This window comes from Camelus dromedarius, chromosome 23 (genome assembly GCF_036321535.1).
Source record: "Camelus dromedarius isolate mCamDro1 chromosome 23, mCamDro1.pat, whole genome shotgun sequence".
In the NCBI taxonomy this organism is placed as follows: Eukaryota; Metazoa; Chordata; class Mammalia; order Artiodactyla; family Camelidae; genus Camelus; species Camelus dromedarius.
In genome coordinates, this window is record NC_087458.1 from 21,009,789 (window position 1) to 21,037,139 (window position 27,351).

General features: G+C 46.5%; 1 protein-coding gene and 1 long non-coding RNA gene across 2 annotated transcripts in view; both read right to left on the reverse strand.

The window, feature by feature from the left end:
* Positions 1 to 10,973, reverse strand: part of KIAA0040 (KIAA0040 ortholog) — a 32,292-nt gene extending 21,319 nt beyond the window's left edge. Inside the window, exon 1 of the mRNA XM_010992883.3 lies at positions 10,720 to 10,973. The gene's annotated coding sequence lies outside the window, so the exon portion shown is untranslated. The remainder of the gene's footprint in view (positions 1 to 10,719) is intronic.
* Positions 10,974 to 11,192: 219 nt separating this feature from the next.
* Positions 11,193 to 13,383, reverse strand: LOC135319002 (uncharacterized). Its single transcript, XR_010377557.1, has 4 exons — positions 13,155 to 13,383; positions 12,630 to 12,792; positions 11,965 to 12,037; positions 11,193 to 11,314 (listed from the first exon to the last, which is right to left on the reverse strand). It is a non-coding gene; the product is annotated as an uncharacterized LOC135319002 (long non-coding RNA).
* Positions 13,384 to 27,351: the final 13,968 nt, after the last annotated feature.

Consider the following 27,351-nt stretch of genomic DNA (forward strand, 5'->3'; position numbering starts at 1 on the left):
CAGGCACACTCTGCAGGCCTCGTTTGGTGACTGGCTACTTTTGAATCTCCAGTGAGGCTGTCAGTGCCAAGAAACAGAGGTGACAGCAGTGAGACCTGACTCCCAAGATTGCTGGCCTCAGACGGATGCAGGCCTTTGCCTCGCGGGGAGCCATATTGAATGTGATTATATCACTTGAAAGTGAGGCTATCGCCATGTTGTTGGAAAGCCCTGACTGGCTGTGTTCCTGACACGTTTTGGTTTCACGAATTGGTATCATTCCATTTGGTAATTTCCGGTTGTCAAGCCGATGGAATAGAGTATGTGTGTGTGGCACTCAGCGCCTCACTGCCTCACTGCTGTTGCTGCCAAAAGCTCTCCCTGTTTTTTTTTTTCCCCCAGAGGGAGAAGCTCCCTATGCTGGGGTTTTTCTTCCTTCCCTGAGCCTGGGTTGTTGACACAAAGGAGGCCAAGAACTGCCATCTCCCCTCTCTACAGCACAGCTGCAGGTAATTCAGTGCATCTCTGTTGAGTGCCTACTGTGCGCACAAGGACCTTTTCTCTTTCTCCCAGATAATGCTGCCTAGCAACAAGTAGAAACCTGCCAACTACCTGAGTAAAGGGCTCCAAGTTGACCTAAAGACATAGACTGTAAAGTCAAGGAATTGATTTTTTGCCAGGAAGTGAATCAGCACAGGGGAACTATAAAGCATGACTAGTTAAGTGTCCCAAGGGAAATGCAAGCACGTGGTTATGGCAGCAGCAAGGAGGAAGTTCTTCATTGCAATGAGGAATCTAGGCAGGGCTTCAAGGAGGGTGTGATGTGAGCTGGCTCCTGGTGGGGGAATGGGATGATTAAGTGCGGTGAGGATGAGCATGAAGGGATCCCAGGCTGCTTTAAGAAAGCACAGCTGGCTCAGAGAAAGAATCCAATCAAGGTGGCTCCGGCACCAGGCCCAGATCTGGGGACTTCACATCTCCCCTTGTTACCATGGCAACACTCAAATAGCTTACTCCAGGCGGGCCCTCTCCCAGCCAGTGGCTCTAATCCATGGCATTCCAGGGACAGCCTGGCCCATGGAGAGGGTTCCTCAAGGCTGTGGCCTGAGGAGGAGGGCGGCTACTGGGAAGCTTTGCCTCCCTCCTTACCTGTTAGGACTTGAATGTCCAAGGACGGGGCAGGAGGTGACTGGCAATGCCCTGGGCCAAGGACCTTCAGGGGATGTTTTCCACGTTTGACCGTGAAAGCAGATTATTATGTAAGAAAACTTAAGTGGATAGTGAATTTTCTGCCTCCTTCCCTCCCAACTCCAAACACACTTCATTCCTTTGTATATTCCTAAATTTGGTGATAATCTTGAATTCAAATCTGGGGCCATGAGGGTAACCAAAGCTGGTTCCAACTGGCACAAGTTCAAAGGGATCTGTCTCTCTCTTACATATAAACACACACACAGAGACTCTGCCTAACATGTAAAAATACTGTTAACGTTTAGCACAGGGTTTGTGGAAACCAAATGATATATATGTACACACACATATATATATATACTATATATACGCACACACACGTGTATATATATATATACATGAATATGTGTGTGTATGTCTGTGTGCATATATATATATATATATACATATATATAGTGTATATATGTGTGTGTGTGTGTATATATATATATTTATTATATATATAGTGCAAGAAGGGCAAACCTAGGTCACTGGTTGCAAACTGGAAGCCCACAAGGTAGATGTGACCAGCGAAGAGAAGTTGTTTGAGCCACAGCTTCCGGCGCACATAGCATGTCCTCCCTAAATTCCCACACTGCTTGTTACTCTGTTAGGTGGACCAGCTCAGGCCAGAGGCTGCCCCTCCCCCATTCGCTAGCTCTCTGACCTTGGAGAGTCCCTTTACCTCTTGATGCCTCAGTTCCCTCAACTATAAAGGAAGAATAAGAGTAGACTCTAGCCACTGAATTATTGTGGAAATCAGGGGCAGGGTGTGGAAATCTGTATCGTGTGGTTAAAGCAGCTCCTGGCACAGAGTAAGTGTTCTGTAAATGTGAGCTTATCTGTCAGGTCCTGTGGGGGTTGAGCTTCTGACCCCCCCTAAGATCTGATGGTGGGGAGGTCAAGGATGCAGAAGGAACATGGTATTTGATGACTCTTGTGTGGAGCATGGAAAGATGCCTTTGGTTAACTCTCCAGCGAGGGATGCTCAGGCCTGTAAAACTGAGGCAAAGGTTGCCCTGTGTACAGCCCCCACCAGCTAGCGGAAGAGAAAGGAAGATTCAGTGGCCTGGGTTTTTTTTTTTTTTTTTTTTCTGGAATTGTGGGTTACATAGAGATCATCATGGTTGAAAATGTCCGTCCCTCTCTCCTACCTCAGCTCCCTGGAGATGCGTGAAGTTATTGTGGGAGACTTGTGTGATTCTTCTTGGACACTGTGGCACAGATGCATTTCACATCTGCTGTCCCACTCGACTGTAAACTATTTGAGAGCTTCTTTCTCTAGGAATCCCCAGGCTTCGTTCAGTGTTGGCACATAGCAGATGCTCAACAAATGCTTGTCGCTTGGTTGGTGAACTGACTGATTATGGGATGGACAAGACCCAGAGTTAACAGCATCTGTGTGAGGCTAAATGGTACTGCCTCCAGGCCAGGGTGCCCACGTTCACCCCTGGTACCTGCGCCCTCACATCTCCACAATCTTTGCACAGGCTTCCACAGGGCCAGGTCACAGGCAGTATAACAGGGCAGGGCGATAACAGGTGGAGGCGACCAGGACTTGGGTGTGTGCAGATCAAGAAGGCCTTGCAGTGGGTTGAGCTTTCACAGTTGGGGTAGGAGCCCCGAGCAGCAGCTTATGGCTTTGGCAAGCAGGTCAGAGCCTGGAAAGCCAGCTGCGCAGGGAGGGAGCAGGTGTCAGGGGATGCTGAGAGCGGCACCGCCCAGAGCCTGGGCAGTGGGTGGGGAGATGGTGGCACCAGCGAGCCCAGGACAGGCTCTAATCCCAGGGAGGAGGCTGTTCCTCACACTCTGGGCCAGGGGGCAGGACTGCAGCTAAGGGCTTGTAGGCTCCTCGGCACAGGAGGCCTGCAGGTGGGATCTATGCCTGTTTTTGTTTTGTTTTTTTTTAAATTCCCTGCAGCCTCCAGTATGGTGTTAGGCACGCACAAAGATGTTTAGGAAGTGTGTATGGAAAAATATTAACTACCATATATAAAATAGATAACCAACAAAATCTTACTGTATAGCACAGGGAACTACATTCAATACCTTGTAATGGCCTATAATGAAAAAGAATATGAAAAGAAATATATACATATATATGTATAACTGAATCACTATGTTGCACACGAGAAATTAACACAACATTATAAACCGACTCTACTTCAATAAAAAAAATGCGCAGCTAGAGCCAGGCTGGGACAAATTCTGCCTTCTAAAGCAAGCCAGCAGGGCTCCAAAGAGTTTTTACAATTCTCCTTTTGCAGACAGGAGCTGAGCGTCAACACCAAAGGTAAGTGATGGTACCAGATCTCACTGAAAATCTGTGGGAAAGAGGAGCGAGAACTACCAACTGGGAGAGTCTAGACCTTCCCGTGAGGTCTCTGCTTCTTGCACCTGCTGACTGAGGTGATCTGCCTCAGATGCGGGATAGCCTCAAGCTAGGAGCCCCTGAGGCAACAACACAACCTTGAGATGAAATGGAGACATTATTCTGGAAAGTGGTTTACCAGTTCATTCCATTTCTGTTTTAGGATCCCAGGTCCCCGTACAGACTCCTCACCTGGGAGTGAAGCACCAGTAAATGCTGAGACACGAATGAACCTTGAAAACATTATGCTAAAGGAAAGAAGGGCATACCATGTATAATTCCATTTATATGAAATATCAGAATAGACCAATCCATGGAGACAGAATGCAGATGGGTGGTTGCCAGGGCATGAACGAGGGAGCAATGGGAGGTGCCTGCTTAATGGGCCTGGGGGTTCATTCTGCAGTGATGGAAGTGTCTCAGCACCAGATGGAGGTGGTGGTTCTACAGCACCGTGAGGGTCCTAAATGCCTTGAAAATGGTTAATTTTATATCTTGTGAATTTCACCTGTGGGAGGAGATAATGCAAAATTTCTTGAAAGCTGATACATGGTAGGTAAATGGAAAAGAATAATATGGTTGCCATTATTAATGGTTTAAAAAGTATAACGTCATTGATTAACTTGTTAGCGTGTAGTCAGTCCTTCACTCCAGTACCAAGTGTTGAATGACCATGTACCTCAGTGGTTTAAGTATTCCTTAAAATGAAGGAATAATATTTTTTTAAAACCACTGAAAATGTATTCCTGGAAAATGTCAGTCAGGTGCATTGAACCTTCTTCCCCCTCGTATCCCATGTTCTGTGACTGTGTCCCCTCCCCTTGTCCCAGACAGGGTGGAGGAAATGCAGTGTCTGTCTGGAAATGAGATGTTCTTTCCACATCCAGCTTTGGAAACCTGGGCCTGCCATCCTTTAAAAACACAGTAAAAACCAGCTCTTTGCTCTGAGGGGTCAATAATATCTTCGTGCAAAACTACAAAGAGCGCAGTGGTTGGAAATCAGCAAGTGTCCTAAGGCACACGGCGCACTGTTGCTTTTTTTTTTTTCTGAACCAGAGAAAGCTTTGGGCCAAACATCCCACAGGGTCTGACTTACTAATTTGGAAACTTGGAGCGCCCTGAGTAAGCAGGTCACATCTGAGTGGTGCGCTGTGCCAATGTGCTCCCCTCTCCCTGGGGAGGTTTCGCTATGGGATGGGGTGGGGGCACCCATGTGATGAGTCTGGAGGTTTTAATCTAGGCCATGGCCATGCTGCGCGGGCTACTCAGCAGATTGTCGGCCTTGGGCGGGAGCGAACATTTCAGATCAGGAGTGGAAGGTGGAGCGAGGGGAGGGAGGGTGGAAGCCATCAGTCACTTACAAGCAAGGAGCTTGACAGATGGGGTAAGCCTGCAGGGTTGGCCCTGAGAGTGGTCTGTCCCCTTCCAGCCTTGCCGCTTCTCCCCAGCAGAACGTTGCGTAAACAACCGTGATGCAGCCTGGTGGGCGGGAGGCAGCAGTGGCGGTCATTTTTGTGTGCCTCAAATTCTTAGCCCCAGAATTCAACAAATGGCCACTGAGAACCTAGTGTGCACACTACAGGTTCATGGGAGCCTAGAATAGTTGGATGGACATTTGTTTGCTCCTAGTCTGCGATCATTGGGAAGGTCACTTTGACCCCAGCATTAGTTCTTGGGTGATTTCGGGCCAGTGCGCCAGAGTGGCTGTTAGGAGCCTCCAGGCTATGGCCGGGACCTTTACAGCCGGGGGGCTTTTGAAAGCTGGCATTTTGTCCTGTTGGAGCTGAAACCTCAAGCAAAAGGGCCCAGACTCAGGAACTTATTTGGGGTGAGGTGGGAATACTTGCGTGCAGCACTTCTCCCTCTCATATAAGGTGGCCACGGCCACATTTAGGGTAAGACCCAGCGTGTTCACTGTGTGCCCTTCTGTTCCCATAACACTAAAGCTAACTAAACTTCCCAATTTCCCCTGCTTCTTCCTCTGCCCTCAATCCCCAGCCTCCTCACCCATGTCTAAACCTGGGTACTCCCCACTTTTCCTTCTCAGGACAACTTGAAGACTGAGTACTATAACATACAACTATCCTGACTGCTATTATATTTTTCCCTTCTCTTCTGCCAATTTTCCTTTATGATTTGCCTGGAAAACTAAAAGAAATGGCTGATGGGCTTTCCTTAAGGCTTGAAATTAGGCTTGTATTTGAAGAGAATAGAAGTCAACTGCAAAACATCCTAAAAGGAGGGAGTTATAGACAGCCAAGGGCAAGGCTTACAAACACAGTCTTCAAATTTGATGAAGAAACATGGCAATGATTAGGTTTTCTTTCACTTCTTAGCAACAAATTCCATGGAGCAGTTTGCTTAGAAGCGTGGGAGTAAGTCTCTTCCCATGGCCAAGATTCAGTTTGGACACTGCCTTGGCCCCTTGGGAGTTGCCCTAAGAAAGGAATCTTGTGTTTGTGTGGAGTTCATTTTGGAACTCAGCTACTCTCGCCTGGTCTCCACTAAAGGTCCACTCATGTCCCCAGGTGGTGCTCTGTTCAGCTGGCTTGGGCTGATGTGGGGGAAAAGTCAGATACCTGAGCTGGTCTGTGGCCCTGGGGATTGCCTATCCAAGAATTTGCAGTAGGTTTTCTTTTTGCTGCTTGAAGAGGGAGAAAGTCTGTCTGCCACTGTTGTATCTTACTGTGCTTGTGATGGTCTCATGAGCTCCTGTGATTCACTTAGAGCCTTTCTCAGTGAATGGTAAGTGTGTATCATATTTGATGTGTAATGCGCACCCACCCACTGGTATGGAAACAGTTTAATGACAAGTTTCATGAAACACTAAATGGGTTTTGGTTCATTAAGGCACCCAGTTCTGTTTCTCTTCTTGAGGGATCTTTGGGAATTCTTGAGAAAAGTAAGGATTGATGTGGAGGAAACAGAGGAATGAGTGCGGCGTGGAGATTGCCTTAAAGGATATCTGCCCACATTTCTTGAAGATCTGCTCTTGGTTCTCCCTGAAGGCCACTCAGGCAAGATGTAGTCTTCAAGTATAGTCTTTTCATTTTGCCTTTCTGCCAGCATTTGAATGTCTGTGCATGTCTCTGTGTGTGAGGCACAGATGGTCCAGGTGACAAAAACCCTGGAGAGTGTTCACTACTCCTGAACTAGGATTCTGGTCCCTTCACTAGCCAGCTGTTGACCCGGGCACACACTTCACTCCCTGAACCTTAGTTTGCTCATCTGTGAAGTGAGGGGGAGGAGCTGGCTTATTTCTACGGTGTTTTTCCATTTGAAGTCTCTACGTCTGTGGTTACTTCCTTTTCTTCATCAACAACCAGCCCCTATCAGAAGTCTGTTTACTTGAAAGTTTTGATGTTGGCATAAAGTTTGAGCTTCACTGGGTTGGAATATGTCAGGCTTCTCTGGTTGGGACAGAGGAAAACCAGAGACATCTAAGCCAGCAAAAGATGCTCACTTAGGAGTTTGAGATCTGCAGATACTAACAGCCATATATAAAGTAGATGAACAACACATTTCTACTGTTTATCACAGGGAACTATATTTAATATCTCATAGTAACCTATAATGAAAAAGAATGTGGAAAGGAATGTATGTACACTTATGACTGAAACATTATGCTGTACACCAGAAATTGACACAACATTGTAAATTGACTATACTTCAATGCGCACCCACCCACTGGTCTGGAAACAAAAATAAAACAAATTTAAAAAGATGCTCAGATTCAGGGTCACTGAAGGTTCAACTGGCACATTGGTGAGAATTAGGAAAAAAGTGGCCCCCTCCCCAGGTGGATTTGGCTGCAAATGGGGTGCATGCATGGCCTAGCAAGGGGAATCCTGGCTGCTTTCAGCCCTGTGAGCTCCCAGGAGCCCTCGTGCAGTGCTCAACCTACAAAAGCTTTAGTGGAGCATTCCCTTCTTTGGTCAATGGCCTCGCTAGGTAAGGAGTAAAAAGAAAAGTGGCCAGGATAGATGCCCGCCAGTGCTCTGACAGAAGGGGACTTCTGTAACTTAAAATATTTCACGCAGTTAAAAAGCTGCAAGTCCAGGCATAAGATTCTGCCCAGATCCTACACCTACACAGTCCATCTGATTCAGCAGGAAGGATTAGTAGTAATAATAATAAAACACCTTACATTTTTATAGAACCTTACAATTTATGTAGCACATTAAATGTACTTTCTTTTTCAGTTTGATTCTGATTCTAACCATTGCCCTGGTGCATTATAATTATCCCCATTTTAAATATAAGGGAAATGAAGCTGAGAGATTCAAAGACTTGTTCAAGGGCAGCTAATAAGTGATTAAGGCAAAAACTGAACCCATGTCTGTCTAGTTCCAAGTTCAAGGTTTTTTTAATTCCACACCCGGTCACATAAGATCCTGATCCAGACACTGGCAGCCAGACCGAAAGGACCATTCTACAGAGGTTTAGAATTAGTCTGAGAAAGCTGTCCTTCTTGTTTTAAAGAAGGAAGGCCTCTCCCACACAGGTGCAATGACTAGACTTGCAGTATGAGTTCTAGAGAGGTCCTGACAGATCTTTAAAGCATTCGTTTCTCACATGGAGGAGGGATTCCTGGGGATTTATTTGTTCAGTTAAATGCATCTGTAGTACCACCTGTGCCATTAACCCAGGGTTCTCGGCAACATTTTAGGTAGCATCCTGCAAGGCACCGGGGAGAGCCTTGGGAGTCTGGAGAGAGTCATCTGTATGATATGAAGAGAATATCTGTAGGCCATTACTGACAAATCCAAGACTCTTCAGCGTCAGCGGGGTCTCACTGGTAGTGTAACACAGGCCTTTTTAGCTTCCTTCAGCGCTGCTTTTATGTGCAGCATCTGGGATAGTTAAACTGGAGCAGCTTCTGCTTGTCCTTGGGCCCCAGAGTATACCCACTCCTTGTATACCCACTGCCTCCCATGTATCTCCACCTGGACATCTCCTGTGTACATCCAACTTAAACGTGTCTGAAGTGTTCATCACCTTCTCCCACAGTCTGCTTCCCAAGCCCACTCCTTCCCTAGTTCATGTGATTCCCATGGCAAGCATCACAATGCATCCCCCTCCATCCACAGCTCAGCACCTTATAATCCTCTGCTCCGCTCACTGCTCCCTAGCCACGTTCACCTGGTCACCAGGTGCCTTTGAGTCTACTTCCTAAACACCATTAAACTCCATGCCCTTTCCTCAGTTCCCTCTGCCATTATCTTAATTGAGGGCCTCCTTATCTCTCTTCTCCATCTCTCCAAGCCAGCCTCCATCTGGCCATTAGTTCTCTCGCCAAACACAAATCTGACCATACCCTTTCCCTGCTTAAAAATAAAAAATAACTTCCCACTGCGACAGGAAAGAGCTCACTCTTCTTTGTAGCGGGGGGGGGGGGATCCCTGTTACGTGCACTCCCCCCAACCCGCCACTGACTTTGCTGACACTCCTTCCTCTGCCTGAAACACCCTTTCCCCAGGAACACCTGATCATTTTCAACACCTGCTCATCCATCACATCTGCAGGTAATTCCTGGGGGAGTTACTCACTCCCTCCTCTGGAATGTTTCAGCGCCCCATAGTTACTGCTGTGATGAGCTTTACTATTCTGAACTATACTTTATTTCTCTACCTCATTTACCAGACTGTAGGTCCTCAAAGGCAGCAACTGTATTTTCTTTGGACTCCAAGGTCCTGGCATGCTGCCTGGCACACAGTGGGTACAGTAACTCTGAAATGAATGGATGGGATAGATGTACATCCCTCTGACGAAATCAGTAACTCGGATTGTTGAGTGTTCCTTAGTCTCTTGGGGTTGGTCTTCAGGGAAAAGGGCAGAAATCATCGTTGCTTTATTCCACAGGCTAAATATTAACAAAATCTGGAGGCTGGAGAAACACTTATTTTGCAATGCATTTCTTTCCTAAAGCTGTATTTGGGGTGGGGATGGGGAGCCAGAATTTCAGATGAAGGACTTGATCAGATTTTTTTAGTATAGCTGCCATCCCAGCCTAGCACCAGGCAAAATGTAGGCACATCAGACTAAGAGGTTGATGGTAAGATCCTTGCTGAATTCTCTGGTGGAACTCTCAAACCATTTTGTATAGGTTAGGAACAACCTAGTGTCAATGCTACAAGTCCAGCTCCTTATAACCCAAGGCTCTTCCATTATCCAATAGGACTTCAGAATGAGGCTCCCTTAAAATTAGCTTCAGGTTCTTATGGACTTCAGCTGAGTGAATGAAAAGCAACAGCTTTGGAAGGAAAGTGCTCCTCTGATGCTCATGTGCACCTCCCTTCCTCATTCAGCAGAATCCGTGGAGCAGCTCTGCAAGGTAGCCAGCGTATGGGCTGCCAGCGTCCTCTGTGAAGTGAGGGCAGCGCTTGTCTGCTTCAGTTTCCCTTTCGGTTAGGCAGGACGCTGTTCCCACTAGCTGATGTCTACAGTTTATTTAACTCTATTATTGCATAATGTATTCCTGTGAAGCTCTTCAAAATACTAGGGAAACAGGTCTCATTGTGTCCTCCATTCTGCCTTCATGGGTGGGGTGGGGGCTGGGAGTGGGACCGCTTAGAGAGGCAGGGAAGTTAGGAAGCAGTCTGTGTCACAGCTGATCTCCCCCAAGGCTCCGGGAATAGTAGGCAGGTTCCCATCCCACCCCTGGCTCCAGGCCATGTTTTTGTTGTGGCCAGTTTCTTAGCCCCTTAGACAATTTGGCTTCACCTGGAATAATTCAGAAACGTCTGAGCCAAGGATGCTTTTGGAGGGTCTCAACCCTTGGCTTTTTCAGTAGCAAACAGAACGGCCCTCTGTCCCTTTCAAGCGTCTCCTACGGCAGCTGTTGTCAGCCAGAGGCAGGGAACTCCACCCCAAAACCTGCCAGGAGCCCATGTGGACTCAGCACAGAAGCAGATGTCAGGCTGCTGAGAATCCCTACAAAGAATGGAAACGCTGGAAGTGAAGTTGTGAAGGGGCAAGAGGCTATTTGGAAACAATTCTTAAATCTCTCTTATCTCTGGGGCTGGTCTCATCCTTCTAAGGAAAGAAGTGAGTGGGAAGTCCCCTTGCAAACTTAGGCAGATTAAAATCAAGTTTTTAAAACACACACACACAACAACCACAAAAGTCTTGAGACTCACCTTTGAGTCTACCGGAGGGCTTCCTGCAGGCGCGGTCGCCCAGGGGTCCGCCGGGTGCTGCCGGCGAGACAGCGATCTGGCGCAGGGGCGAGGTCCCGATGTCTCGTCGGAAGCCCCTGGAAGTACTGCGCGGTCCAGGCCTGGGTGCAGGGTCAGCGGGGACCGCCCCGCGCCGCGCGTACCTGCCGCCGGCTGCGAGAAAGGCGCCCTCTGTGTTCCCTGCCCTCTCGCTGGCTGACGCCTCGCATTTTTGAGGTTTCACTCCAACTCCGTCCTGCCCCTGATGTCAGAGGCTCGACTTCCTGAATCAGACTCACTCCCTCTCCCGCTCCCTGGGCTCGGCCCAAACTTTCCTCCCCGGGGCCCGCAGAGGCCGGGTGCCCTTGGACTTGGGCGCACACTGCCCAGCCAGACGCACCTTCCCACCCTCGCGGTCTTCCCGCCAGTTACCCCCTCCCCGACCCCGCCCTTACGTGTGGGTGCCCCGTCGTCCCGGAGCACGCCTCCTGCAGGGCGCAGCCTCTCGCTCTCCTGCCTGCGGCGCCAGTCCCCAGTCGCTTTCACAGGCGCACTGAAGTTCCCAGGGACGGGAGCCCTAAACCGAGGAAAGTCGGTTTAAGTGAAAACAGCCCAGCCCTTCCTAATAGAGCAGCCTTCTTGGAAAGGAGGTGGAAGGTGTTGGAGAGGGAGGCCATGGGGCATATTGGGTGGAGGCTCCAGTGCTTTATCTGAGCAAAGGAAACGGGCTCCCCTGGTCATCGCTGTGTGCACCGAGGGGTGCACGCAACACCTCAGAAAAGCCTTTGCCGGGCTCACTGGAGGTGATAAGGAACACTGTGCACCAGCAGGAGTTGTCGGAAGCAGAGATGGAGGGGAAACTGCCTTCATAAAGTCCTCAGAGGTGCTTCCCCTCTCATCCTCAGTTGCCTTACATCCACTTTTTACTCAGGTCGTGGGTCAAGTTTCCAGCACCTGGAAAGCTAGGAAATGAAAGAGCTGCGCCACGCCACGTGGGATGGAGGACTTCAGACACAATGTTTCTGATGACCCAGGGCAGGGAGCTTGCTCACTGTCTCCAAGGTTACTGTGTGTGTAGGGAGAGGGGGGTGATGACAGAACCTGGCCCTGGGATGTCTAGGGGCTCCTTGGAGGTCTTTCCATGACACGGACTCGAGATGCTGCCCCCTTGACTGTTTTTGCCAAGTGCCCAGGTGCTGAGCTGTGTCTTGCCCTCCTTCCACCTACCGTGCTTGAGTGCCAGTGTCCTTTGGCCTCTGCGTGTGGGCATTCAAATGACTGGTGCAGCCAGCTGTTTCAACTGAGGAACAAGAGATCTGTTTCTGTTAGTGCAGGAGAAACTAAATGACTAAGTTGAAAGACCAAAGAGAAAACCCAGCCCTCTAGTCAGAAATGCCAGGGATGATTAAGGAAAGAGAAAAAATAGTTTTCCTCTAATGGCTCTAATGGAAGTTAGATGAGACCCTCTTCCCAGAAACCCAGGTGGAGGGAAATCAGTCTGAATTTGAACAAGAAGAGGGGAAAGGTGGGTCCCAGAAGCAGGTGGGCTAACAGGTGGCCAGGTAGGGCCAGCAGAGGTTGGAAGATCGGGCTGGAGGGACTGCTTGGAAGTGTCTAGGCTGAGGGGCTTCACTCAGCACATGCGCTTACTGAGCTGCAAAGTCTTCAATCTGTAGTCCCACTTTGGCCCTACACCTGTCTACCCGTGTAGGGTTGGTTCCTCTCACACTCTTGGAGCTTAAAGCCAGAGTCTAACAGAGCCCTGAGGAAGGGGTGGGTTTGGGTCAGCGGCAGAGGGAGGCCTTGAATGCTGACATGAAGATTGGGGAACAGAGATGTCCTTCCTTGCTGAGGACACTCGGCACTGTGCCAGGGCTTTGCGCATAACTTACCATTTAGCCGTTCACAACGCAGTTAGGAGATGTAGTATCATCCTTGTTTTACAGATGAGGAAACTGAGGTTCAGAGTAGCTTCCTCAAAGTCACATAACTAATGGTGAAGCCTGGCCCCTCAGTCCATCTACTGGATCGTCAAGTAGAGGAGGAATTCACCTTCTGTGAAGGAATTCCACACGTGAGCGGGGATAACTTTCAGGCCTGACATGAGGCCTGTTGAGGGGAGGTTACAGAAGAGGCTTTCATGGAAATCTAGAGCAGCATCACAGATAGGCTGTGGCCTCAGCGACAAGTTTTAGGGTTGCTTTTAAGAGAGAACAAGATGAAACTAAACAAGAGAAATTGAGGTAGTTGACTTGAGCTTAGGGCTTAACAGACGTGGCTATCAATGGCGGAAAGAAAACTGGAGGCCTGTCCACAAGGCAGTATCTCTGTGATGTCTTAGTAAATGGGGAAGGCCAGTAGCTTCAGCGGCAGAGAAAGCAGGAGGCAAGATGGCGGATCTGCTCACCCGGGCTTACCAAGGCTGCAGAGTCTGTTGAGGGACTGGCATTAATAGGAAGAAGCAATGATGGCAGAAGTAAAGGAGTGGGCGTCCAGCCAGGGCATTCTCACTCTGGGTGGATGATGCATCCCTTATGAGAAAGCAGGTTAGTGCTCCCACCTACTATTTTATTCTCTTGGCAGTGAAATCCCAATGCTGATGACATCATGGATGGCCCTAGGCACCTGCGGTGCTTTATCCTCATTATTTTTCATGTTTTTGGTAAAGACACTTAGGAGTGGTCAGGAGGTTAGTGGGCTCTAAATGGAGTGAAACAGAGCATTAACATCTAATTAAAAAAAATAGCCAAAATAAGCAGATCTGTGAACTGAGACTGGAGATTTGAGTGACTACACCCTGCTCACTCTAGCACCTGCTAAGCTTTGGTTTCACATCAATATGTTGGGGGCAAATGTGTTACTTCCCTCTCAGGGTGCTGTGAGAATCAAGGGGGTATTTAATATAGAACCATAGCCTGTTATGAAGGCCAGGACTAACCACACTTGCTTTTCTTTCTTGAAAATGCCCCATTTCAGACAAGTTGACCCACACTCTTGGCCAGCATCTGTCCACCTTGTGCTGCCTGCAGACACTTTTCCATCAGTTTGCAAACTCCCTAAGTCTAGAAGCTGTGTCGAATATAATGTGTTGGCACCCAGGACAGTGCTGTCCCCAAGTGGGCATATTCTTCAGGGATGGAAAATATTAAATTGAGAACATTATCTTACCGTCGCCTTAAACTGTGGTATATTCTTGCCTGCGACACTTGGGAGAGGGTCTAGAAGTGTACACGGGCTACAGAAAGTCCCTTAGTGGCAGCCTGGGTGCTTTAGGAGCCTCCTGGAAGGCAGAAGGGCTGTTGACAGGGTGCAGACTGTTAGAAGGAGATGCTCAGCCTATAAGTGGTGCGGATAAGATGAGTACAGGCTTGTTCACTGGATCTTGAAACGTAGCAGCGCCTTGGAACCACGAGGGAGGCAAATTCAGGACAAGTCAGCGGAAATACTACACCGTGCGGCAGGTAATGAATTTATGGGATGGATTCTCTCCCGGAGGTGGCGCAAGCTGGCACCATAAATGGATTCCAGAAGGGTTTGGACAGACACGTGGATGGCAGAGCCATAAAGGAGCACTGCAGGAAGCTGAGATACACTTCATGTGGTCGGAAGTTCAGGGCGCCCAGCAGGCGTGTGTGTACATGTGGTCTTTGTAGACAAGAGTCCTGGCCTGGATTTGAGCCAATGGGCATCACCAAGCCTATCTCCCTAATTCTACTGTCTCTGTGGCCTTGGCCTCATGAAGGTAGCAAAACCTTGTTCTTTTTACCTTAGCCAAGTATTTTCAGCCGATACTGTCTTTTATTTTTAGTCTCATGCATGTTCAGTTTTAGCAGGTTACCCCCAAACCAGCGAGTTTTCCAGCTAAATTACAGCCATTCTAAGAAAGTGCTTCCTCCCTGCCCCACCTCTGCCCACTTCTCACACTTGCCCACCCCTTACTGCCTTTTTCAAATGCATTGCTTTTTCATTTTGGCTTTGGATTTCTAAACAGATTTTTGTGAGCCCGTTTCATACCAGTTATTATATTTATCTCTTGCAATTAGATTTCTGTTCCCTAAACTGTCTAATTCTGACATAAATTACTCTAATTGCAAAAGCTCCTCTAAAAAGAGCAGTGACAGTACACTTTTCCCGGGAGCTCTTTTTCATGCCCCATCCAGCATGTCTTCAGTGCTACATCAGGCATGCCAGGGAAAATGTTACTTTTATGACTGGAGCTCCAAATCTTGGCCTTGGGGGAAGCTTAGGAAACTCTGAAGTGCCTCCTCTGGTAAGCCCCATGTCTCCCCCCAAACCCGTGTCCGTCTGCTCCAAGTGCTCTGTGCTCTCTCTAGTGCTCCTGTAAGTAAGTTCTAGAGACGGAGCCCCGCTCCCAGCAGCGGGGCTGGTGAGAGGTTGGTGCTGGCTTGGAAGGCCCTTTGTTTATACCTCTGGAGCATGAAGGGGCTCAGTTTTCATTTTCTGTTTCTGTCACACAGCACTAACCCCCCACTCCCCACCCCCGCATCGTTGTGTCTTGAAAGCAGTTTTTTTCCAGCGCTGTCCTGGCTTAGCGCACATGTAAACAAAGGGACACGGAGTTCCATTTTCTGGCGGGGGTCTCGGGGTGGGTCAAGAGAGCCCCACAGAATTCTCTTCTCGCCTCTTTGTGGCTCCCCTTGTCTTCTGCTCTTGGTTTATGGATTGATTTCTTGAGTGAGCCCATTGTGCGGGTTTTATATAGCATTTCCTCAGACGAGGTAGAACATTGCTTGTCACTTGGTCAGAGAGACATCTGGAAAACCCCAGCCCACCCTGCCTGGCATGTTCATTCTGGAAGAAGTTGTTGTGAAGGCCGGAATTGTTTATTCCCTTTGCCCTGAGGGCCCACAAAGTAATGTGCCTTTGAAATTTGCTTCCTTAACTAGTTCAGTGACTCAGAACATCAATGTTGCTGCAAACTTCCTTTCCCTAGGCTGCCTCTTTCATGACAGGTAAAAGGAAGGGCTGACAAAACCATAAAATAATGAGCTAGCCTTCATTTACTAAGTTGCACAAGTACACTCACCCTCTCCCTTTGTTTTAACTGCCATTGACTGATTGCTTTCTATGTGCCAGGCGGCTTTTGCATATTACCTTTAAATTTCTAACACCACGAGATACTATTATATCTATCTAATAGATGAGGAGACTGAGATTTGGAAAGTTTAAAAAATTTTTCAAAGATCAGGTAAATGGTAGAAGGCAGAGATTCCAATAAATAGTTAGAAACACATTCATTCAGCACATATATATTCCAGGTACCATGAAAACATGAGATACATAAAAATGGATGAGACTCCAGTCTGGTGGAGCTTACGCTAGAGTCAGGTTTCCACCTAGAACTTTCTGAATTCAGAGCTCCCTAGCAGTGGAGCTTAGTCAACTGGACAGGTTTGGGAAGCAGCCTCTGTGCCCGTGGGATGCACTCAAATTAGCTGATTTGGGGGTGACAAGGACAACAGTAATAACACCTGGAGCTTGCACATAAATCTCAGTTTACAAAGACATTTCAAGTGTATTATTTAATTTAACCCAACGTTTGTTAGAAGGGCAGAGTAGTTGAGAGGCTGGGGCTTGAAGAGGCTGGTTGCCCATAGTGGTTGCATAATTGGACCACAACTAAGGTGTTCTGGCTCTTAAGCCAGTGGTCTCTATGTTATTGTATGCAGGATGAACAATACATTCCAGGAACGTCTCGTGGTGGGATATAGACCTACTGGTGTCTGAAAGTATCCAGAAGCAAAGGTGATCTCAAGCAGTATCTGGATGTCAGCCTTGGAGGAGATTCCAGCACTTGGAATCACCTGGTGCTTCTCACACTTTTCCACCAGAGTATTCCTAAAAAGCAGGACATTTTTGCTTTAGGAAGACATTATTTAATATATTACAGCTTCATATACACTTAACATACTTTTCCATTTACCTCTGTAGTTGTGGGCACCCTAGTTTGAGAAACATAGGATCAGATGACATACAAAACTTTAAATTAGAGTTGTGCTCTAACCATTAGAACTGTGCTCTAACCAACTGAGCTAATCAGTATACCCCAGTGGAATTTCTTCCATCCATCTACCACTAGCAAATATTCATGGAGAAGCTCCAGTAACCTCTGCAGCGTGCCAGGTAGTCACTATGATATGGCCCTTAAAGAATTTACAATTTAATGTGCAACTGATCCATGAAATGATTAACAGATAGTAGAATACTGTTTATAATGAATGAAGCACTCAATTTCATAACTTGGATTTAAAGGCAGTCAGGACCAGAGTACTTGAGGAAACCTTTCTGATAGAGGTAGGTTGGTCACAGTGTAGGAGGTGCAGAAGATTTTGAAGATGAGGAAAGAGAGTGAAAGGTTTCTAAGTTGGGTACAACATGAAGGGATAAACATGGTAGAACTTTTTTGTAAAGGACATTACTTATTTGATTATCCTTTCTTAATCTCACACTCGCTCTCTAGAGCAAAAAACTAGAGAAAGACTCAAAAATATGAAGGATAAAAACAAAGTATCATCCATAAACCTGGTGACCAAAGATAACTAATTTCACATTTTGATATGGGCTATTTTAGTCTTTTAGAAGGAGATTAGAATTTGTATGTTAGTAGTTGGAATCACGGCAGATTTTGAAAAATGAACTGACCACTCTCAAAGAAAGTTTATCTGATGGCCTTTTGTAGAGTTTATAGGACTGTGAAAAGACTGGTAGACTTAACTCCAGCCTGGTAGAGGGCACTATACCAGTTCTGGCCTTTAAAACTAAGTAGCTAGTTGCCTTGATCTGTGGAGAGCTCCGCATTACTGGAGTCATCCAAGCAGAGGCTGGGTGACCACCTGGCAGGGACACTGTAGAAGGGATTCCTGCACCTGGTGAGAGGATTCAGTAGCCTGTGTGATCTCTGCCAGACCTCACATTGTTACCTGTCAAAGTTCACACTCGGATAGATTATGATACTGTCTTATAATTCAAGAACAGTTTGTTTGCTTAGTAATGTTGTTGGATAACCAGATAAATGTTATTGGGAGGTAGAAACTGACTATCTTTGAGTGCTGAGGTTAAGTTCTTATATATTTCAGCCCTGCTATGTCCTCTTGTCATGGTATTATTTGAGAGCTACTTTTACATGGGGAGTGTTTGAGGAGAAACCCTCCCCCCTACCAGTCTCTACCTGCCTGGGTGCCAGCTCAGCCACTGTCTCCTCTGAAAAGAGCTTGACGCTCCAAGACTGAGGTAGAAGCCAGTCCTCTGTGTTCCCACGGGACTCTGTGCTTACCTGTCTTAGAGCCTGCCCTGCCGTAATGACATTGCTTGTGTATTTGTTCCCCACACTGGACTGCAAGCTGTGTGTGGACAGGGACGGTACAGTGCGGTGCTTGCTAAACATCTGCCGGTAAATGAGGACCGTCGGCCAGAAGGCCACATCCGGGATGCTGCAGAGGCTTTCTCCCAGCGCGACAGAGCACGGTGCCCTGGCCGTGCACTTACTGCCTTGTAAGTGCCTGAAGCATTGTCTTTCTTTCTTTCCTTCCTCAGTACCGCTTTGGGGTCTGCAATTCTGTCTCCTGACAAAGGACTGAAAATATAGTTGGGACTATACATGAAAAGGGCCACAAGAGGGGAAAAGAACGTAATTAATTAAAGATGACATGGGAGAAGGTTATTAAACGGCTGACGGTATTAGCACAGCTCAAGAGGTACTTGTGCAATCAGATTAGGCGCTGTGACATTGATAAAATGATTATAAATCAATAAAAAATGTTAAAAAAAAAAAAAAAAAGAAAGGACCTTTCTGCTCCTCTTCAGTGGTGGCCTGGGAGCTCCCTTCTCACAACGTCTAGTCCCGTTCCAGGCAAACAGAAAGGAGGGACCGCAGCTTCAGTTCTTCCCTCCCTGCAGCGTTAGAGTTGTCCTTTCTCCAGTTCCTGATATTGCCTGCTGTCAGCGAGGGCAGGGATGGGAGAAAACGCTGCAGGCTCACTGAGAATGCTGGACCCCGGCCGGGTTTAAACCAAGAAAAGCCTGCTTCTGAGTTCCTGCCACGTTCACACAGGTTCCAACTAGAACCTAAGTGATGAGGGAAAAGGTCTCTACCTACAAGATTACCTTCCACTCCTCCGATGGAGTCAGTGGACAACACAGTCTTTGGTCGCTCTAAAAACCATGTGCGCAAAAGATGATTTACTTCTATATATGGCCAGAAAAGAGCCCGGTCCCAGGCTGGCTTCCTGGTTGACTCTCTCCAGTTTTTCCAGACCTACAGACTCCTCAGACTTCCAGGCTGGACGTGGGTTTCTGTGGCCTGTGTGTAATTCGGTTCAGCAACGGAAAATTTGGCTCCCAGGGCGACTGTCCCTAGTTGTCCCCGTCCCCTACTCCCTCCAGCCTTGCCTCTCCTCCCTCAGAGTGCTGCAGCTAAAAAGCAAATAATGAAGCTCTCACAGCTGCAGCCCTGCTAAAAATAGAAAGTTTGTTTATTTTTATGTTCATGAAGCCCTTTTCCTGCTGTTGCTGTTGTTATGAGTCTAAGTCCCGGGAAGGAATGGGAAGGACTCTGGGTTGGTCACTGGCCAAGGGAATTCTCTCCGTGTTGGGGACTCAAACTGAAGCCTGTTCAGGGCCAGAGGATTTGGTGATCTGTCTTCTTTTCTGAGCCTCTCCTCTCTTAGCCGACAACTACTGTCCAAAATTTAGGGTGTGGGTATCTTGGTTTTTAGATGATCTGCGGGGAATATGCTTCCCTTTCAGAGACGGCCTCCTCTTTGTTATGATCTGTTTATAGGAGAGTTAGAGGCAGAGGAAAAGACACTGGGCTAAGAGGTAGGAAACCTGGGTTTTTCCTCCTTGATTTGTGACCTTGAGCAAGACTCAGCCTTTCAGACCCTTGGTGTCCTCATCTCTAAAATAGGGGTAATGATATATTCAGAACTCAAGTATAATGATGGGTATGAAGCACCTTTGGAAAATTCAAGATATCTGCTAATGGATTGTTTTCTACTTTGCAGAGGTCTGGAAAATGGAGACAATGATCTCTCGCTCAAGCATCTCCATGGGGAATCAAGGACACCATGGAGCCAGCGCACTCGGCATGTGTCAAGGGCTGGGTAGATGGCATGTTCCTTCTCTCCTTCTCAGGACATTCCCACCATCAGCTCCCAGCAGCCCCTCAGGGAAACCTTACAGGTGGTCCCTCTGGGCAGAAGGATGGCTCCTCTATCTTGGCAGGCAGGCTCCCTGTTTTCTTGGCCTCAGAGGACCTGCTGGATGGCTTAGCACCTGGACAGTGAGCTGTGGCCTCTCAGCCCCACTTCTAGAAGCAGCTGGTATTCTCCAGAGCTCCTGTCAAGCTCTCTAGGGGCAGGCATCTCTGTCATTTTTAAAGAACAGCATGCTGGTGGCTGACCTGTGAAGTGGGCTCAGGCTCATAGAATTTCCAGGAAGGTCAAAGGACCAGGCTCCAGGGCTCTACAGCCAGGGCAAATATCCAAATGGTGCTGGAGAGCTGGTCTGATGAAGACCCAGTGCAGCTTCTGCTGAACACAGACACCGCAGCTTGCCTCCACGCACACTGACAGTCAGGGCTGGAAACTGCCGTCAGTCTGCCGCCACTGCTGTGTCTGTAAGCTGGGTGGAGCTGTTCCCGTTGCCAGGATGAATTCTGTGTGACTCCTGCTTTCTTGTATGACTAGTTTCCAAATCCAAGTCTGGACTAGGTGTTTTTGATTGGTGGAGTCTAGTTCATGGCCAGCCCTCCCACTGCAAGGGAGGCTAGTAAGCGAATATCTATCTAATCTAAATATCTATTTCCAGCTCCCTAGAGGGAGACCAGCTCTGCCTCCCAGAGAGAGGGACTCCCTGAACATAGGAAGGGGATTCAGGTGCTAACTGAACAAAAAAATGTGAGATGTCCTTGATGGTACCCACATACCTGACGGGTACCCTGGTCACTTCTAAAGAAAGCCCATGGGCTGGCAGAGCGCGTGGCCACCTTAGGTAGTTGAGGCTGTCAGGGAGACAATACATACTAAAACATTTTCAGTTTCTGGGACATTTGGGTAGTTTCCAAGATTAATAAGGCAGAAGATTTGGAACAGAGATTACTCAAGAAAATTAAAAACCCATGGAGCGAGGACATAAGAACTTGGGACTTTCACCAAATAGCCTCTATCTGCAAGACCAGACAACCCCAGGGAGAACGTATGGGTTCTCCATCGTCACACAATGACAAGGTCTAGTTAATTTGAGAGTTTCCTTGAAGCAAAAGACAGTGAGTCAGGGTGGACATTCTAAAAGTTGGGCCAAGCCAAGGGGAGCAAAATTTGCTCTAGAAATGACCCCCCTTGCGGTGTTATACAGTGCCAGTCTGTGGGGCAAAGGCTGGGCCCCCAGCCTCAGCTCATAACTCATTTGTCCCCTTCTCACTCCTACTGAAAAGTAAATCAGTTAAGTAAGTGGTCTCTCGATCCCCACAGAGTGATGGTTGGGCTGTTCTTTAAAAAAAGTGATGCAAGGACAGAGCTGCCCCCCCGCCCCCACCTCCTCCCTGCACAGACAGCTTGACAGGAGCTCTGGAGAATACCAGCTGCTTCTGGAAGTGGGGCTGAGAGGCCATAGCTCACTGTCCAGGTGCTAAGCCATCCAGCAGATCCTCTGAGGCCAAGAAAATGGGGAGCTCTGCCTGCCAAGATAGAGGAGCCATCCTTCTGCCCAGAGGGACCACCTGTAAGGTTTCCTGAGGGGCTGCTGGGAGCTGCTGGTGGGAATGTCCTGAGTAGGAGCAAAGGAACATGCCATCTACCCAGCCCTTGACACATGCCGAGTGCGCTGGCTCCACTGTGTCCTTGATTCCCCACAGAGATGCTTCTGAGAGAGAGATCATTGTCTCCATTTTCCAGACTGCAGAGCCCACATCCCAGTTCTCCTTACCCTCCCAACATGTTATCTTGAGGAGGAAAGGAGTTGGCCACCGTCTTTTGGTTTCACCGTCTAGTGAAAGACTAGAGATTTTTGTCCTTTTAATATAATTTTCACTGAAGAGAGAGAAAAATAATCCCCACCCTTCTCATCCACCAAACAAAGTTTCTTTGGCAAAGAAGTCTTGACTTACTTTTTTTTTTTTGAATAAGCTCCAGAATAATTTTAAGATTTTTAAAAATAAATTTTTGAATAAACTCTGGAATTATTTTAGATTTATAGAAAAGTTAAAAAGATAAATACAGAGATCTTATGTATCTTTCACTCAGTTTCCCCTGGTGTTGACATCTAATGTCACCATGGTGCTTTCGGAAGTTAGCATTGGTATTATACTAATAATTGAACTGTGGACTTTTCAGATTTCACCATTTCATCCACTAATGTCCTTTTTTTTTTTTTTTTCCTATTTTAGGATTAAATTTAGGATACCACATTGCTTTTGGGAAACCTTGAATTTTAAGAGAACTTTCAGGTTGCCAGCAGAGGATGTGACCCAGGATGAAAAACAATTTTATTTGTATTTCCTCTCATCTTTCAAAATTCAAAAGTGCTTTGAATATTAACTGCTCTTTAAAGTTCTATGGCTTCAACAAACTCTTAGCTGCTTCTCTGAGATGCTAATATCAGACATGCAGAGGGGGTTTGTGGATTTGGGTATAAAGATGCTGAAAAAATGCAAAATATTAGGGTCTTTGATTGGAAATTTGGGATAGCCAAGGCTGTTTCTTTCACCCAAGTTCTGAGTATTAAAAACTAGGATACTTTTCACACAGACTTCCACCTCACGTCTTCCTGTGAAGTCATAGAAATTTGGTTTCAGAGTCCTGCTTTGTGCAGAGGGCAAAAGAGAATGAAAGTAGGTGCAGTATCGTGTGAACTCAGTTGTGGGACTGGTTTCCCTGGGTTACTCCATGTGTTGTTCATGGTGGCAGGCTTGTGCTGGCACCATTCCAAGTCATGGAGTGTCTTATTATGTGTGTCTGGCCTTCTGCTGATCGATTGGGCATCCTTGCTAATATAGTTTGTTTTGTCTCGAAATGGAACTAAAAATGGGATTATAGTTAGGCATTCTTGACTCTATGACAGGTCCCTTTTTATAGTCTACTGGCCAGGGCTCCTGTTGCTTTTGGAAATCTGTAAAGTTTCAGGAGCTAGGCAGCTGGTGTGTGTGTACGTGTGGGGTCCCTGTCATGGTTATATGGAACTGAGATCCCCCAGAATACACTGGCGGTCAGAGTTATTCACGAGGCTTCATGGAATAGATATAGCATAATCATAGGCGCTGGATTGATAATTTAGCTCCCCATTCCCAGTCTTTATCCACTATTACATTAAAATGTGGGCATATTACACAACCATGCATATAATTCCATCTCTATGCCCTTGTAGCCCACCTACCGCTGAGGGCCTTACTTTCATAATAGTATCATAATATCCTAATATCATAATAGTGATAATAGCTAATATTGTTGAGCTTTTACTATGCGTTAGGCAGTCTGCCATACTCTTGACATGTTTTTGTTTTGTGTAATTTTTCACAATTCCATGTGATAAGTACTAGTATTATGTTCACAGTTTGGATGAGGAAAATTCAATTAAGAAGCTTAATTTCATCCAAGGTCACATAGCTAGGAAGTAAAGAAGTCAGGACTTGACACAGAGCTATCTAACTCCAAATCCAACGTTCTCATAACCACCTTGCCACACTGAGCCACGAGATGTGGACAGTTGATAAATAACATACACGTTTCTGGACAGTGACTCCTTACTCCCGCTGTAAGCAAAGATTACTCAAGTTCCAGAAGTCAGCCATCTACATCGTTTATTGAGTTTTTCTTACATGCAGAATTCTGTGCTTGATACTGATGGACATGGAGAGATAAAAGAAAATTAACAGAGTACTGGAGTGGAAAGAGTCCAGGAGATCTGAGTTCTCATCCCAGCACTGTCACTGAGAGGTCTGGCCACATCATTCAGGCTCTTTGGGCATCAGATGATTTCTTTGTAAAGTGAGCAGATGGGATTAGATGAACTCAAAGGTCCCTGCCAGTTCTTTGATTCTGTCGCCCATCTTTGTGCCAGACATGCCCTCAAGGATCAAGAAACAAAACCTTCAAACACATGAAACAATTAGAGGACAGTGGACTGGAAATTGTCTATGTTAGGCTAAAAGCAGTCACTGGACATGCGCTTACTTGAATCTCTTATTACTCAGCCGTTTTAGTGATAAAAGACATAGATCATAATTTCTGCCCTTAAGAAGTATACAAATTAGGTGAGAAAACAGGGCATAAGCACCTACAGCATTGGCTAATACAAGAAATTAGATAATTAAGTGCTAATTTTTGTCATACAGTCATTGCCTGATGATGGTAAAACAACAGCAACCAACATTTACTGAGTTCTTAAGTGAGTAATCACGATAAGTAATGCTTTAATGCATTTTTAAATTAAAAAATGCAAAGAATTCATGGTGAACAATATATCAAGATTTTAAACAAAGACAGGTTCAGTGGTACTAATTTTTCCTTTGGTCTCTGGTTCGAGTACAGCTCAGCAAAGCACTAGTGCTAGTGATTACAGCTCATTACTTTTCATTCACTGTCTTATTTAATGCTCACAATGACCCTCATGATTAGATTCTACTGGTAGCATCATTTTATGGGTGAGGAAGCTGAAGCTAAGAGAGCTTAAGTCACAAGAGGTGGTAAGGGTCAGGGATGGAACTTGAACCCAGGTCTTTGGCTTTATAATTCATCCTTTGAAACCCTGCCTTATATAACCTTAGAAATAATGCAGATGGAGTTTACTGCCCCAGTAGCAGGCTGTGAGCCAGTGCTGCTGAGCTGGGGGTGGGCTCTACCCAGGGGAACTCCGTGGTCCTCCTGGCAGGGTGCCCAGTGCAGCTGCATTTCTAACACCTGTTGCCTACTGGCTGCTGGGACCCTTGGGTGCCTCCTCTTTTCCTACCTACCCTAAGGGTTCCTTGTAGAAAGCACTTTGGTTTGGCGGGGGGTGGGTTCCACCTAACTTCATCCAGAAGTAGGAAATCCAAGGTAAAGTTCATTCAAAGCAAGCTTTCTGCCTGACCCCACAAAAGAAAAAAGTTCTGTAGTGTTTAGCGATATCTCACAAAGAGCGAAGGAAACCATGCTAGATGCAGAACCTATCTCCGAAGTGTTTGTCATCTCAGGCCCCATGTGCAGCGCCGAGCTCCATTTCCTGGCAGGAAATGAAACCACAGAGGGCAAGGCAAATATTGATTTTTAAGTTACCACCTTAAGGGCAGCAATCGTTTTCTTGCTGGCTGACTTCTAGTGCACGTTTGCCCGAGGTGGGGGGCAGAGACACTGATCAGAGGGGCCCACGGGGCACTTCAGCTGAGCTGTGCTACTTGGGTCAAGGTTCCACCTGTATGCCTGTCGGGGACTAGGGGTTAGACTTCCGCAGCTGCCCAGGGCAAGTGGTTGTTAGTACAGATAGCGGGTTGGGATAACCAGATGGGGTAGAAAGGAAAGTCAGAATTGTGAACTGTCCGAATGGGACTTTGAAGGTTATCTGGTCCAGGTCTTCATTTTACAGGAGAGGAATTAGAAGCCTAAAGAAATCATGTGACCTTTGAAAAGGTTACATAACCCTTTCGTGGCAGACCTGGAACATAAAATTGGGTAGTGATATTTTGAAGTGGTTATTTTAATGCAACCATAGAGCCATTGCAATGGTTCCTAAAAGCATTATTTTTACCAGCACCGGGGATGCTTTAGCACTATCCTTTGACCTCCCCTTATCTCCTTAGCTCAGGTTCAGTGGGAAAAAATACTGAGATCATGTAGTGATGCCTGCTGTGGACATACTGCCTACTTCTGTAGCATAAGTAGGATGATCTGTAGTGGCAAAAAACCCTAGGATACTGTGGGTCTCTCCACAAATTGGCATGTCTTGTCTTTCTTTTCTTTTTTTTTTTTTTCCTTGATGGAAATTTTTGAAATTCTTATATTGTGAAATAAAGAACCCAAGTATTAGGTTTCACAGTGTACACAGCTGATTCATGTACTACTCACAGTTCTAGCACATTTCTGACAATTCTAAAATGTTTACTTTTCCAGGATGTTGGGTTGTTTTGTTGCACCATTGAGATGCCCACACTGGGAATTTGTGTCCCTCCATCCTTCAGTCTCTCTGCCTTCCCATCCCTCCCAGGACCTTCATTGCTGTGAGTAGCTTATCTCCTATAAATTCAAGACCCTCTGAGGAGCAAGGCATAGATGACTGAGGGCCATTTAATAACCTATAACCAATAACTCCAAGTGTTTAATTAAAAAATATTAGGTTGAGGGGATGGTAATAGCTCAGTGGTAGAGTGCATGCTTAGCATGCACGAGGTCCTGAGTTCAATCCCCAGTACCTTCATTTAAAAAAAGACAATAAAATAAATTTAAAAAAATTAGGTCAACTGATGAGTTCATGGAATACGGAGTGTAAATTCATGGTACATGCATCAACAAAATGGGAATAATTATTTGCTGCCAATTTCACAAGAGTAGGAAGAAATGTATGTACAATGTATGTAAAATACTGTTTTACATACATTATGTATGACTTAAAAAATGCCCTGGTTCTCATGGAACTGTTCACAGCTTCCTGAGTTCACCTCTTTGTTTAGACTTTGGGCCTTTGTCCCAGGGGTTCCCCTGCCTGGACCGCCTTTACCCTCTGTTGCCATGTAGAGTGTCTTATCTTTTAAGGTCTAGCTCGATTGTTACCACCTCTGAGAAATACTTCTGTAATCCTTCAGGTTAAATGGACCACTCCTTTCTTTGTGCCTCCATGTGTACTTGTATAGCCAGTCAGTCTCTACTCGCAATCATTTACGTGTGTACCTCTCCTCCTGAGGACAGGGATCACGATCTTCCTCTCTTGGTGTCCCTTAGCCCAGCATGGTACCTGGAACACAGCAAAGCTCAATAAACTCTTGTTACGTGAACCATGACGCCCCAGGACAGGTTTGAATGGGTGCTTCTTCAGTCACGGGTGTGTGGGACGTCTGGGTCTCCTGTTCCCTGGGTCACGTGGGAGGAGGTGGCCACAGATGTCACGAATACAGACTCCCCTCAATACCTGGAACACTTCTGCTTCCAATTTAGCGATTTTGCCAGCGAGATGCCAGCACTTTGGATACTGTGCCTCAGGTGTTCATATAAACTTATGGCTGTAAAAGAAAACCTGATTTTTTTTTTCCAAATGATTTCCAGTTTCCTTTACTGTTGCTTATAAAAATAAAATACTTATTGAAGTATAATCATTATCCTGTGCTGGTTCCAAATTACCTTTTTATGCTGTTATCTCTTTCCATCTTTGTGATTTTATGATCTGACAATACATTTGTCAGTCAACAAGTATTTACTGAGAGCCCTGCAGGGTTTCTCACATAACATTTTTAACACAGCTCATGCTTTTCTTAGGTATTCTCCTGGTATTATAACTTTGGCTTCTAATATAGTTTAAATGAGAAAAATTTTTCACCTGAAGGTGTTTTGAAGTTCATAATCCAGAGATTGGTGCCTTTGATGGGGAAAGGGACAGTCAGTTGCAATTTATTGGCCTACTGTGTGCCAGGCAATA